Source organism: Natator depressus, chromosome 6 (genome assembly GCF_965152275.1).
Source record: "Natator depressus isolate rNatDep1 chromosome 6, rNatDep2.hap1, whole genome shotgun sequence".
NCBI classification, from domain to species: Eukaryota; Metazoa; Chordata; order Testudines; family Cheloniidae; genus Natator; species Natator depressus.
The window spans coordinates 100135033-100150161 of record NC_134239.1 but is presented as its reverse complement, the minus strand read 5'-3'; the positions used below and the strand labels follow the sequence as shown (position 1 = coordinate 100150161).

General features: G+C 41.0%; 1 pseudogene; it reads right to left on the bottom strand.

Moving 5' to 3' along the window:
* Positions 1-13791: 13791 nt before the first annotated feature.
* LOC141989777 (swi5-dependent recombination DNA repair protein 1 homolog) lies at positions 13792-14471 on the bottom strand (annotated as a pseudogene).
* Positions 14472-15129: the final 658 nt, after the last annotated feature.

The window sequence follows — 15129 nt, the reverse complement described above, 5'->3', positions numbered from 1 at the left end:
ACAAAAAATGGAAGGGTTAGATGCCATCCAAGAGATCCTCCCCTACAAAAGTTGCTGGCATCAGGAATAAAGGGTTAAAATCCATTGCTGATGTAATAACCTGGTATATGGATTTGTGTATTGGCCCAAAGTCCAGAGTTTGGTCAAGAGGTCAGAGGCCTAGCAATAGCTAAGAGAAAGCAGAATAACCAAAGATAACCTTGCTTTTGCTAAGATATGGCTGGTCAGCAAAACGCCAGATATTGGGGGCAATAATTGTGTCTTATTCAAAGTTGCAAATGGAACAAAGAAGCCTTGTTTCTGTTGTGTTAGTTTCTTCTGTAGGGAGATGTTCTTCCCACACATCCAACCTTGAGTTTATGAAAGGTTCAAGCATGTCAGTATAAGATATGGCCTCCTCCCACCTCCCTTTCCCAGGAACCAATGCCTGCCTTAAAACACAAATAAGCAACTTGAAAGACAATCTTTATTGCCATATACTTCACTGTTTCTTTGCTTTTACTCCTAGATATGTATCTGTTGGACAATCAAAGGAGCTACTTCATTCCAATTGACCCCAAATTAAATCCAATATATATTCTATACTAATACATTTATTAAAGTATTAATTAAATGCTAAATGTTAATTTGTTAACATTGAGACCATGGGCAGAGACATTATGTAACCTTTTGACCATTGGCTACTGTGCTATCAAATCTTACAGCTAGACCTATCCGGGGATGTGGGACTGCCTACCCCGTCACTTTCCCCGCCCATGAAAAATCCATATATTCCATTGTAATCAATTAATTGACAGTGTCTCTGAGCCTAATAAGCTAGGTGACACTCCGTCAGCGCTGTACGTAATAAACTCCTATGCTTGACCTCTACACGGTGTGGATTTATGTCCTTCAGTCGGGGGGCTCGTCCAGGATGCAGGCTTGTGAGCTGATTGAGGATTTGAGACTAAAATCCAAAAAAAGAGGTGAGTATGTTTACTTTACCACCTCATTAGGCCAGGGATAGAAATCTCTCATCCCCTTTCAGACATATCTTGTTTCCACTTTTAAATTTAAGTGTGAAGGAACCTAGACACGTGTAGTCCAAGCAGAGGGGTTAAATAAGGGTACCCACCGGAAGGGAAGATGAGTGCAAGAGGGTCATGTATTGTTTAAATTAAGGGGGTGTTACGGGGGACTTGGATAAACCACCAACAAGCGATTGGCTGTGAGTTAAGCCCAAGACTGGCTGGGTATGCAAGCAGTAGGCAGTGCAAACTGGTGTCCCATTTCCTTATTGCACGTAACATTGCAAGTCCTAGGGGAGTGCCCCCACCAGGCATGTAAAGTACTTGCTTTCAAATAGCACAAAGTCTCCAACCAATAAGACAGGCAGCTGTGTGTAACATAAGACTGTGCGGCAGTTAACAAGAAGGGGGAGACGTTCCCATCAAGGCTGTGGAACTTGAGACCATAGCATAAAAAGGGGGGAAAGGTAAATCCCCATCAAGGCTGTGGAAATTGAGACCATAGCATAAAAAGGGGGAAAGGTAAATCCCCATCAAGGCTGTAGAGATTGAGATGACGGCATTTAGAGGGGAAAATGTAAGTTCCCAAAAACAAGGTCGGCAGCCGGGGCAAGTAAAAGCCCATGGCATCAAAAGGGGAGGCGATAATTAGCCCTCGAGAGTATTTAAAATATAAACATGTCAAAACTCAACAGGCAGCAGCTAAAAAAACAAACCAGTCTGCAGCCGGACCAGAGGCAGATCTGGTTAGTTGGTGGAATACTCAGAAAGATGACAAAACAGACAAGGCAGTAATAGTGTTATTAAATATACTCAACCTAAAAGAAAAAAAAATTTCAACTTTAAAATCTGAGAATCAGGCTCTACAAAATAAGAGCTTGTGCTTTAAACCATGTAAGTGTCAAGAAATTTTAAAAAATCCCAGAACAAAAGAACTACATTCACCATACCTGGGACACACGCCCTGAGCAGGAGGGGGAGAGCCCACTCCTGGCATTTGTCAGCCAACTGCACCACTAGTTAACTATCTGGGGGGAAACTCAGAAGCACAAGGCAAAGGGGAGGAATCAGAACCCCTTCCATATATTTCTTCATGTAAAAGGCCACCCCCAAAGACAATAAAGGGACATCACAAGGATTAATTGCCCCATGGGAGCAAGTACAGCGTATGGCTCCAATCAAAACGCAGTTAAGGAGGTTCAGAAATGTTAATGCCAAGGGTGAACCAGTAAGGGGACTCAGGACAGAAACAACTGAAATCTACTGTCCCTTCACCCCCCGCCAGGAAAAACAGGCGTTACTGTCTGATTTACCCAAACTCAAACGAGATAACAAGAACACTGAGTTATGGGACAAGCTACAATACACAGCCTCCATAGGAAGGATGTTCACATCCTGGTCAAGTGTAAGTGCCCCAGAGATGTATGGGACAACCTAGAAGATAAATGGAAGATGGGGCACTGGGCTGAAGATCATAACCCCGACCCTGCAGGAGGGGATCAAGCTAAAGAACCAGCAAAAATTCCAAACCCAGAGGCAGGCACTGTAACAAAATTCAGAAATGCACTATCTGCTGTTCTAGGAGCCCAGACCACCAACTGGGGGTCTGCAATCAGTGGTTCAGCAGAAGTGGGAGTCTGCCATGTCTTATGCTGAAAAAAAATGGAATGCATTCTGAGCTTATTCAGATCTGGAGAATATAATATCCCAAGATCATGATGTATTCCTCCAAATCCTAAAGGAAGGGCTGTCTGCAGACCACCAAGTGGTCCTGGCATTAGGCATCTCAGTGAGAGAGACATACTCAGCAGTAATGAAATGGGCCACAAAAATAAAAAAACAGGGAAAAAAAAGAAAGGTAGCAGCAACCACCCCCTCTAAGGAAATTACAGCAGTTCATGGAATCAAAACCACTACCTGCTTCACGTGCAATAAGCTTGGACATCTGGCATGTAAATATAAAAATAAAAATGAAATCGAAATATGCAGTAATTATAAAAGGAGTGGCCACTTAAAGGAAGACTGCTTCCGCCCCAGGGGTGGTAAGGAGGGCCAGTGGCCAAACAAACAGAATAAACCTAATACAACTAGTACTCAAAAACAAAAACAAACAAATCCAGGAGTTGCTCAAACTCCTGGCTAGCAAATAGGTATTAGCGGCCTCTGTGGCTGGAACCAAAGGTGACCCCAGGATGTTTCTTAACGCACGAGTGGGGGGCTGACTGTGCAACATGTTAATAGACACAGGAGCCTCGATATCAATACCCAGCCAAGATCTCCCCCTCACCTGTCAAACCACAAGGATTGAAGGAGTGGGAGGGGGAAGATTAAAAACAACCCTAAGCCAGCCAGTAAAACTAAAATTTAAAAATATAGTCACAGTCAGTCAAATTTGGGTTTGCCCCGAGCAGAGAGACACAATTTGCGGCATAGATCTCCTTAAGGAGCTCGGGGGAGTAATCAACCCCAGAGCTAGCTGCATTAAATGGACCAAAGGGTCCAAACAGAAGAAATTATCTCAAAATATAGCCATGATTGCCAGTAATAAAGCAATAATACCGGGGGGAGGTACAGTAAAAACACTGTTCCCTTCACCCTGAAGTGTGGGCAACAGATAAACAAGATTGTGGGCTAGTAAACATGAAGCCCATATCCGTAGAAAAGTCAACTCATAAAGCCCACAGGCAGTACCCAATTAAACCAGAAGCCTTAGAGGCAGTTAAAATTATAGTCACTAATTTAGAATCTAAAGAAGTAATTAAAAAAACCACTTCCATAACTAACTCCCCAATTTGGCCCATCCGGAAGCCAGGCGGAACCTGAAGGTTAACTATAGACTACACCCACCTTAACTGGGTGACTCCAAAGGCACATCCTATTGTGGCAAGCCCCGACACTATCCTTAATTTGCTAAAACCAGAACACTCAATATTCTCAGTCCTGGATATAGCTAATGGATTTTGGAGTATTCCCCTTGCAAAAGAGAGTCAGGAGAAATTTGCATTTACAGTGGGAGACCAGCAGTACACTTGGACCCGAGTACCCCAGGGGTTCCATAATTCTCCCTCTATCTTCCACAAGGTGATGGCAGAAGTAATAGCACAAGTGCCTTTGGAAGGGATACTGTAATATTGCAGTATGTAAATGACTTGCTAATTGACAGTTCAAATAAAAAGGACCATTTAAAAACCCTAAACAGACTGTTTATATATCTTCGCGAGGCAGAATTTAAATTAAGCGTGAAGAAAGCTCAATTGCAACAGCAGCAGGTTTTATATTTAAAGCATAACATATCACAGGGAGAGAAGGCACTCGCAGTAAACAGAAAGCAGGCAGTTCAAGAGTTAAAAAAACCACGAACAGTTAAGGAAGCCCAAAAGGTGCTGGGACTCCTCAATTTCTGTAGAACATATATTTCGGAGTACTCAAAAATAGCGGAACCAATTCAAAGCTTCACTAAAGGAGAAAAGCCTGCAAATGAGTTAGTAATATGGGCACAGAACAAGAGAAGGCATTCATAAAAATAAAACAGGCTTTAGCCTCTGCCCCGAGCCTAAGTTTACCCAATATGGAAAAGCCGTTTCACCTTTACTGCAGCCATAGTAAAACTCAATACTCAGCTGTATTGACACAACTTAAGGGAGATAAGCAATGTCCAGTACCTATCTACCTTGAGACCCCCTGTATCCCAGGGACTACCAGAGTGCAGTGCGTAGCAGCTCTGAATTGTGCTATATGGGCGGTAAAAGTTTGTGAATCATACACCCTCACAGGGAAATTAATGCTACATACACCTCGTACACTTATTAATCTCCTTAATACCGGGCAGCTAACATCTGTAACAGATGCCCACAGGAGTCAGTGAAAATCAACATTGTGCTTGCAAAACCCCAACTTCTCTATAGTAAAAAACAAAAAAATAAACGAAGCTAAATGTCTAAACATAGAGGAGAGGTACACGAATGTCTTATAAATAGAAAAGAGGAAGTGTTAAAAAGAGTTTTAAAAAAAGCCATTAAAAATTCAAATATAATTCTATAGGTAAATAAATCAAAAAAGTATAAAAATTAAGTGCCACACACCAGATGAGCAGTGGTACTCAGTAATGGGACAGTAATAGCGTCAAGTCAAATAGAAGAGTCAAAGTCAGCACAAGAAGCGGAGCTAACAGCCCTCACTGAAGCTTTGAGAGTGGGGGAAGGCAAAAAGCTCACTGTATACACAGACAGCAGATATGCATTCGGAGTAGTACATAACTACATGGACGTGTGGTCACGCAGGGGTTTTATAACAACAACTCTCAAGCCAATTAATAATATGGAGGCAGTTCAAAGACTAACAGAAGCTGCCAACCTACCATCAGAACTGGCAGTAGTAAAAATAAAAGCATATAATAAAATCTCAAGCAAAAAACAAAAAGAAAATTACTGGCCAAATAAACGGGCCAAAGAAATTGCACAAGTAAGTCCTATTAAGGTTTGTGCAGCTGTAGTGCACGAAGAAAAAGTAAATTTAACAAAACTATATGCAACCATAAGCCCCCCCCCCCAAAAGTAAATTAAAAAAAAAGCTGTGTGTATAAAAATCACCTCTGGTATAAGCCGGGGGGGGGGCAGGAGGGAGGAGGAGCTGGTAGCCCCGGAATGGATACGGGCTCTGCTGCTCCACGCCATCCAGTCTCCAGCTCATCTGGGGTGGAGGCAAATAAGAGCTGCCCTAAAACACTAATGATGGCCCTCTATAAAAAAAAATGCTTTACTATTTTAAATCACCATCTGTCAATACTAACAATGTTTCCACAAGTGTCTCCACAGGTAAACAAAAGAAGATGGAGGAGGAAGGACTGAAGGGTGACCAGGACACCAGAGCAACCATGGCGAGGCTCCTGCTGTGGCTCCTGCTGTCCCTGTGGTGCATGAGGAAGGACGCAAGTAGTGTGCCACATGCAGGGTAACACCCTTAGACAATGCTGTGACCCTCTTCAAGGGACAGTGTCTGTACTTAATGCAACCAGTGTCCGGATTACCTTTAAAGGGGGACAGCTGCGTACTACTGGTGAAGGGGACTACAAGGTCCTGGGCTACCCCTCATATGAACACAATTACATGGCATATTGCCATGATGGCCTGGGAGGAAACACACAGACCTCGATACTAGAATTTGTGTGGGATTTTGTGGGAAAGAAACCAAACACTCATGAAAGATCATGTGCCAATTATACTGACATGGTACCTGTGGAGGTTAGGCCTGTTAATTCAGAATGGGGCTTACCACTTAAAGCACAGACGGAGGTATCCCCAAAGGCATGGCATAAATTTGTTAAACAATGGCCCAAATTAAAATGCCCACAACTGGTAACAATTAACCAAGTTATCAGAGACAGAATGGAACGATCTGACTGTGTGTCATGCCCTGAACAAATCCCTGTTCCAGAACCAGGATTGGTAATGATAGGACCAGCACTACCGGTCCTCACCTTGGTGGTATTCCACACTTACAGGGTTGAGGTGCATATTCCATTAGAGGAAGTGAACAGGTAGTGTGCAAAGGTCAGGCCTCGAATAAGTAAAAATGTTACTAGCCTAACAAACCAAATTGGTGAATGCTTAACCAGACAGAAGAGGGGATTACTAGATACCCTTGTAGGATGGTTTGGTGCAGGGAATTCTGTTGGCAATATCTATACCATAGCATGCCAACCTGAGAGGAGGGACCAACTTAAATCAAGGTTGGCAGACACTGTAATCTCTAATGCCCCGGGAGGACTGGATACTCATAGGGCCAGCCTATTGATCCTAGACAGCTGAAAGGATCTGTCAACCTCTGTATCCACCTCATGAAATATAACAAATACCTGGGTCAAGAAGTCACCAGCCTGCTAATAAGTAGTACTAAAATGAAGGCACTGGAGGAGAGTTGTTGGAGAGCAGGACAAACTTTGGCCATCACCACACAGGGAATTGTAACCGATCTCCTTGACGGCCGGGTCTACCCAGCCCTTATGGAGGTAGTGGAACCCTATCTCCCCAGTACCCCTCCGTGGGCATAAAAAAAACAGAGAATCAATATTTTTTTAATAATTGCTCAAGCAATTTTTTACATTCAGCAAGCCCAGAGGTGCCAGGGCTATGAACTGTCAAGCCTAGAGATGCCGGGGCTCAGCCCTGGCAAGTCCTGGCACAAATTAAGCACTGCCTCCCCCTGGCACTCTGATTGGTTCAGATCTTGGAGGATGACTCGGGGTGACTTGCCAGGTGGATTGTCCACAATGAAAAATTTCCTATACAGCTTCAGAAACAACTTCTGAGCATGTCTAGAAATGGCTACACTACACCCTATTTCTAGATATTTCTGGGTTCTTCTAGCTGAGTTGCCCTGCCTTGCTCTCTGTATTTGTGCAGAGACATGGACTATTCTAACTAAAATTGATGTCTTCTTTCACTTTCTTTGGGCCAAACAAAGTCAATTGCTTCAGTATAGAGCATGTGGGTTACACAGAAACAATGTTGTGGGAAGATTATCACACCAGTGGGTTTGATAAATTCTCTTGGCTTTGACCTTGTGTCTTCTAATACCACCCAAAATAGGCAATGTGCAGCCTGCAGCATTTAGCTACATAACCATAGCACATTGCACAGAAAAATTATTAGAGAAACTAGAGGAAAGAGAAAAAACATGGAGTTTGTTATTACAAAGTAAAAGGTAACCCAAAGGAGGGCAAGTAAAAATTGCAACCCTAATGAAGAGTTTCAACAGAAATCACATATAAGCAATAAGCGAACTGGTCTTTTCAAGTGCCACCTATTACATTATACATGGTTGAATAAAGACCCCTACATTATTTCATCAAGACTTTGCTAAAACAACAGAAACAAATTTTGGCCTCAGTAAAATTTGTGCAATTGCACTGAAATCAATAAGATTGCAAAGTGTAAGTCAAAGTGACATTTTTGTAATATTAAATATGTATTCATATTCTGTACTAATACATGTACTGTACTAATGGATCATTTTATTCTTTTTGACTGCACCACTCTTGTTCTTTCAATATAATACAAAATACTGTAATAGAACTACATGGAAAAATATAAATAAACTTTAGAAATGCTACACAGTAAAAGTCATTAAAAATCAAGATTATGCAACCACTTTGCACATCGTGGGCCAGATTGTCAAAAGTGCTCAATACCCACAATCAGGGCTCAGCTCCCACTCAGGCATCTAAATAAAGTGACCAGATTTTTCAAAAGTGTTCCATACCCAGTAGTCCTATTGTTCTTCATGGTTTCAATCAAAGGTACTAGATGCTAAACTCTTGAAAATCTGGCTCTCTGTGTATTTTATGATATATATCTTACAATATAGATGGTAGTGCATTAAACTATACATTCAACCAAAGAGGAATACAAAAATGCAACATGTATGCAATGCAGCAGAGTCAAAGGGACTGTTAGAAACTTCCCTTTTACATTGTCTGACATTTTGTTGCTTCGGCTGTGCAACCCGAAGGTTGCAGTAATGCAGTTTGCATTTAATTTCTTAGGTTTTTAAAAGAAAGTTAAAAAAAAATTATTTTGGAGCATAAAGAGATGATGTTCAAGCTTGCCAGAAATATTCACCTTTTGGCAGAGATCAAAGAGAGAATATATTTGCTCCAAAGTTGGATTCTTTTATGAAGTTAGAAGAAAAAGATATGAGAAAACGAGAGAAATATTTTTCCAGCTTTAACTATAGTGGATGCTAGCAGGATCCTGCTATGATATATATGTGTACATAATATATTTCCCTTCTCTTTCTTAGTGAATTGTACAGCAGTTCTCAAACTGTGGGTCGGACTCCACAGTGGGTCACGACCCCATTTTAATGGGGTCGCCAGAGCTGGCATTCGACTTGCTGGGGTCTGGGGCTGAAGCCGAAGTTTGAACCTCACTGCCTAGGGCTGAAGCTGAAGCCCAAGGCCTTCAGCCCTGGGTGACAGGGCTCAGGCTTTGGCTTCAGCACTAGGCAGCGGGGCTTTGGTTACAGGCCCCCCCCGCCCAGGGCTGAAGCCTTCAAGTTTTGCCCCCCCCCCCCCCAGGCAGCAGGCTCGGGCTTCAGCTTTGCCCACCCCAGGGCGGCAGGGCTTGGGTTTCAGTCCCCCTTCCTGGGGTCGTGTAATAATTTTTATTCTCAGAAGGGGGTCGCACTGGAATGAAGTTTCAGAAACCCTGGGATAGACAGATAGAGGGTGAGTGAATGAGCTTGTGAAAAGTTCTAGATTAACACCCCTACAGATTGAAATAATCTTACTCACATAACAGGTACAGCTGGGTGGTGTCAATGCAAAGTTTCCTTACATTCACCTGGCAACGTGCCTCAAACCCTAACCTTCTATGGGTGAGAGGCTAATTCAGTTTCCATGGTCCACTGAGTCCTCCACTTCTCTACTAATGACTTCCAGCAAGGTTGACAGTGAGTGTGACATGGACACTTGGAAACTGAACTAACACAGCCAAACTTGTTTCAACTGGAACATCAAATAGCCAGAATATGGTAATTACTTTCAGTCCTTGCTGACCGAGGCTGGGGACTGAGCTGTCAGACTAGAGGCAAAAAAGGCTCTATAGACCATTATTAATTCCCTGACTCATCCAGTTCGCTCACTAAGTACAGCAATTTGAGCACCAGCATTTTATTTTATTGGTCCAGTAGATGATTATTAAAGCTTTGTTTAGCTATCTAACAAAAAATGAAAAAAGTGCAGAAGCTGAGATCATAGTTTGGACATACCAAAATAATGTGATAATATTGTTTATATACAAACAGGCAGCTTCAATAATAAAATCTCTGCAAACCATTCAGAGGATTTTACTGGAACAAAACAAGGGGACTGCACAAGCTGTCCAGATTTCATCCAACTTGATAGAAAGCATCCCTATTACTTGGTTTGCCAGGGGCATAATAAACGGATCAGCAACAGGATCTGCTGTTTTGTCTATAATAGCTAAAAAAAAAATAATTAAGCAGTCCATAGCAACATTCATGTAAAAAACCATGGTATTGGTTTTCAGATGGGGACTGGATGGCTCAGGGGCACAGATTATGGGTTGGGAAGTCTTTCATCTCTAAATTTACCACAACATTCATATTGAAATCTGTTTTTTAAAACATTACTGTGCCCTCCAATGCATTTTAAGCCAGTGATAAGTGCCATTAAAGGCATTCATTCATACTGATCTAAGGAAGAATAAAAGGGACAATGTCTATTTCATGTTATAAAGCACTAGAGGGACCCAACCTGTAAACTTCCCCTCTGTGTCTGAATCTCTAATGCCCCACTATATATATATTTATTTATTTATCGATTGATTGATTGATTGCGGATTGGATCTGGGGTTTCATTCTGTTACAAAGATAGTGGCCATTGCAAAATTTAGATCCTGATTTGGAACTTTCCAAAAGTTCTTGGATGTTTGGATCCCAGTGTATTGTTCAGATTCATCATTCAGCACAGTCCATTTGTAGGAAATTCTCATGCATGTGTTTATATCTAATGTACAATGATAGATGCAGTTGGGCTAAGAATAGTTCTCTCCATTCTTGTCTGCCTGTTAATATGCAAATGTCCTGTTGAATTTCCCCATAGTGTGCCCTTAGAGTGGTTTGTGGAAGACAGCTTGCAAGCACTTGGTTTACTGTCAGCTCCTGGCTGGCCTAAGTCAGGCTCTAGTGGGTTTAGTTATTAGCTGTTCTGTTTTCATAGGCCCTGGAGAGTTGTTTGATTGTGCACAAAGGAAATGGTTCTATGGCTGACCTCCCTATGAACAAACACAGAAAGGGTACAACTCACACTAGGATGGTTGGCTCCTTAAAAAATATGAACAACTCTTTTTCCAGTATGGTGGTTTGAAATAACCACAGTAGCTTCCTGCACTGTGGTTCTTATTAGGCTAATTTTCAGACTTGGAAGGTTGAAGTTAGACATCTGTCACTGATAGTTGCAGTTGGTCAGGAACTTTTTGATTAAATGGTTTTTCATTGGAAAATGCCAATATGACAAAAACTGGAAAATTTCACAGGAAGAGGTCAGAAACTTTCTCAGGTCCAGGATGGAATTTGTGGTCAAAATGAACAAGCATACTAGAATACTAGCCAATAGCCCTGTGGTCAAGGCACTCACCTATGCTAAGGGAGACCCAGCTTCAAATCCCTATTGTACCTGATTCAGAGGTGAGACTTCAACACAGGTCTCCCACATCCCAGCTGAGTGCCTTAAACACCAAGCTATTTACTATTCTTAGGGCTCATGTTTTTCATGAACATTTTCACTCAAAATTCACTCAATGTAGCCCTTCTGAAAAATCAAGGCACTTATTTAGCTGCCTGAGTTATGGATTAGGAGACTAATTAGTACAAATTGTGGTGTTAGTTTTGTGATGTGGAAGCTAGCAAGTGAACTGAGACCATTAACTCATGCACAATGGTGCTATAAATAGTATTTACGTAGGCTGCCAAACTCCCACTTGTTGATAATTTTTGGTAACTATTAATGGGTCAGATTTGAATCAGTGATGTAGAGGTGATAGGCTCTGTATCCCATCCCTTATTTCAGACAGTTTAAGTTATTTAAAGTAAGGTAATTACTTTGGGATCTATTTCAGTGCTCCATTACACTAGTTTTTATTCTGTTGCCACTTCATTAATTTCAATAGAGTGACCTTGGTGTCAGACATTTGTAATGAAGTGGAGAATCAGGCCCACAGACTATAATGAGGAGCTAGAAAACACCTTGCTATATTCTAAAATATTGGAAATGTCATTGTTACATTTCAAGGGTCTGATCCTGCAATCTTCAATCACCCAAATACTACTTATTCAAGCCTCTAGACCCATTGACTTCAGCTTCAGACTGGGGCCTCATGAGTTCTCACAAGCTAGGCTGGGTTGTATCTGGCTTGGATGGAGAAAATGCTAGGGTTCTATTGGAACTAGAATTAGTGATTTATCAGGTGAACCATGTCCTTCAGAACCAACACCTCCACTTGGTGCAGTGGGCCAAAATGCAATTGACGATACCATCTTTAAGATGGGACATACAACCAAGCTGCTGCTTCTACTTTACTTACCACTTTGGATCTCCTCTCAAACATTCCTCCCCAGCACCCACTCGTCTCTCTGCAGGGATTCTTTCTGAGCAGGCTCTGAAACAACCTTTCCCGTTCTCAACCTCCAGCACAGATCTCCTCTGTGAGCATATTGCTTACTCTACCCCCACCAAGACCACCTCTTGTATTCTTCACTAAGAATCTATCAACCCAGTTTTCCTGCCCGTTGGTTTCTACCGTTAACACCTTTTTCCTTTTAAATATTTTTCTTTTTTTAAAGAAAAAGAAAGCTATAATAAAAAATTAAATGAAACCACAAAACCCCATTAGGGTAACACTCAGTCTGACCTAGATCTACTGAATCAAAGAAAATTCAGAGCTAATGATGAATCTGCTTTGTTCAGCTACCAGTCATGTCTAAGTATCACAACTCATGGGGCACCAGTCCGTAAGTGCCTTTCTGCAGCAACAGAACAAAATTATTGTTGGCTTATCAGCAGAGGCCACTGAGTTAGTTTTCCTAAATAGTGATGGAGTTTTAACATTTAGAAATATAGACTCTGGAGAAAATTTGCCTCATGGTTATAACAACTTTAAAATAGGTCAAGATCTAGACTGAAATATTCATGTCCTATTAACTGAAAGTGAAGCCAACCGGATTTATCACAAAACCTGAATGGAAATGTATGTTTATAACCCACTGGACTGAGAATTTGCAAAGATGAAAGTGAGAATTTTACCATCAGTTTATTGGTCCTTTAACAATGATGTTAACAACTGAAACCAAGGTTCCCCCCCAAAGTTTATAGGGAAGGATGGAGACAAGTCAACAAATGGTCTTAATGTTAGTCCCTAAAATAGGAGATATATGGAATTAAAATAAAAATTCCTCCAATTATTACTTTGGGATAGCTTTGAAAATATATACAAAAACTAGCAGTTAATAGTGTGCAAATAGCAATAACCCTCCAAAAATGTTTTTCCTCTTTCCCACACACCCAAATGATCTCTTCCCATCCTCAACGTGTCATCTGTTTTAATTAGGTTAGATTCCACTTGGGTCAGGAACTTATTATGTCTGTAAACTGCCAACAGCACCTCTGTTACTATATAAATAGGTTCTATTCTAATAAAATCACAGGAAATAAACCCATGTATAAGACCTCAATATTACTTTAGTAATTAAGAATGTGCAAATTGATTACACCAGTACTTAACCCTTAGAATGCTGGCATCAGTTGACCGGCAGTTGGAAGAAACTTTCTGAAGATGGAGATTTTGTTCCCCACGAACAAAGGGCACAATTCTTCCACGTCTTAGTATAATTAGAAGCAGCACCTAACTTGACTCCATTATTTCATAATGAGCAAGAGAATGTACTGTGTAAAACCCATCAACTGCCAGCTGATAAGTACATATTACTAGATTTTATTTTCATATTTCTTCATATTCACTAATGGCAATTTTCTCAATAAGACTCAGCTTTTGCTACATCAGTCCACAAGAGTTAATCCTCTCCAGAAAATAACTGCCTCTTATACATGCTGCATCTAATACATGATTTTAAGAACAGTCTATTAGCACAATCCACTAGTCTGGCACAGAGTAGCATGATGATGTAATACTACTGATGGAATCAGAATTTATGCAACCTTTTCTGAAGACATTGTTTTTATAACTGTGAGTTTTCTAAGTGTAGACTATGTAACTGTAAAGTCTTCTTCTGTTCTTCTGTAATGAAGTCATTGTTCTTCTAATCCAAAATTGTCTATCAACATAGTGAATCTCGGTTTCTTTCCATCTGCAGACAAGGCTGATTGGAGCTCATAAAGAATCACTTTGGGTGATGCTGCTCCATTTGGCTGTTAAAGGCTGCAACTCTGACAAATTATTATTGGATTTGTACACCTTGACCAGTTTGAATCTTTGAAGTAGCTCTCCTTTCTCTTGACTCTGCTTCGCCAGTCTTATCTTCTCCTCCAGCAGATTTTGTTGAATAATGGGAACAGCATGGGAAGAATTCTGAATACACAGAGATGTGTCTCGTGTAAAAGACTTTTCAAATGTGTACTTTTAGTACAGTTTTTCTTCAGGCTTTCACAGCCATCTTGTAATCTGGGACAGAGTCTCTTTGTCAACAGAGACTCTTCTTTAAAAATAGTGTAATCCTTTTCTTCAGCATCTCTTCCAAGGCACTTTGCTACAGTGAAATGAATTCCGCCACAGCAGAATTAGATGAACATCTAGCTTTCCTTAATTGCTCCCTACATGTTGTGTTCATTGGCTGTTTCCTTGATATAGTGCTCCAAAGAGCTGGTGTCCCACAGTCCTTTGGAGTCCTCTGCATTTATGTCAATTTGTCTAACAAGGGTGTTTCCATCTTGAGAATGAAAAGCTAATTTACTTGGAATCCTCAGGTGCAGGCTGGTCACTATATAAGTATTTATATATATAAAAGTGTAGATTGCCAGGGTGATAGAATAAATGACCTGTTAGGTCCATTTCCAGTTTCTATGTTTCATAGAATCGTAGAATCAGAGGTCTGTAAGGAACCTCGATAGGTCTTCTAGTCTAGTGTCCTGCACTCATGGCAGGACTAAGTATTATCTAAACCATCCCTGACAGGTGTTTGTTTAACCTGCTCATAAAAATCTCCAGTGATGGAAATTCCACAACCTCCCTAGGCAATTTATTCCAGTGCTTACGCACCCTGATGGAAATTTTTCCTAATGTACAATCTAAACAGCCCTTGCTGCAATTTAAGCTCAATGCTTCTTGTTCTACCCTCAGATGTTAAAGAGAACAATTTTTCTCCGTCCTCCTTGTAACAAGCTTTTATGTACTTGAAAACTGTTATCATTCCTCCCCTCAGTATTTTCTCTTCTCCAGACTGAACAAACCTAATTTTTTCAATCTTCCCTCATAGGTCATGTTTTCTAGACTTTTAATTATTTTTGTTGCTGTTCTCAGGACTTTCTCCAATTTGTCCACATCTTTCCTGAAATGTGGTGCACAGAACTGGACAAAACACTCCAGCT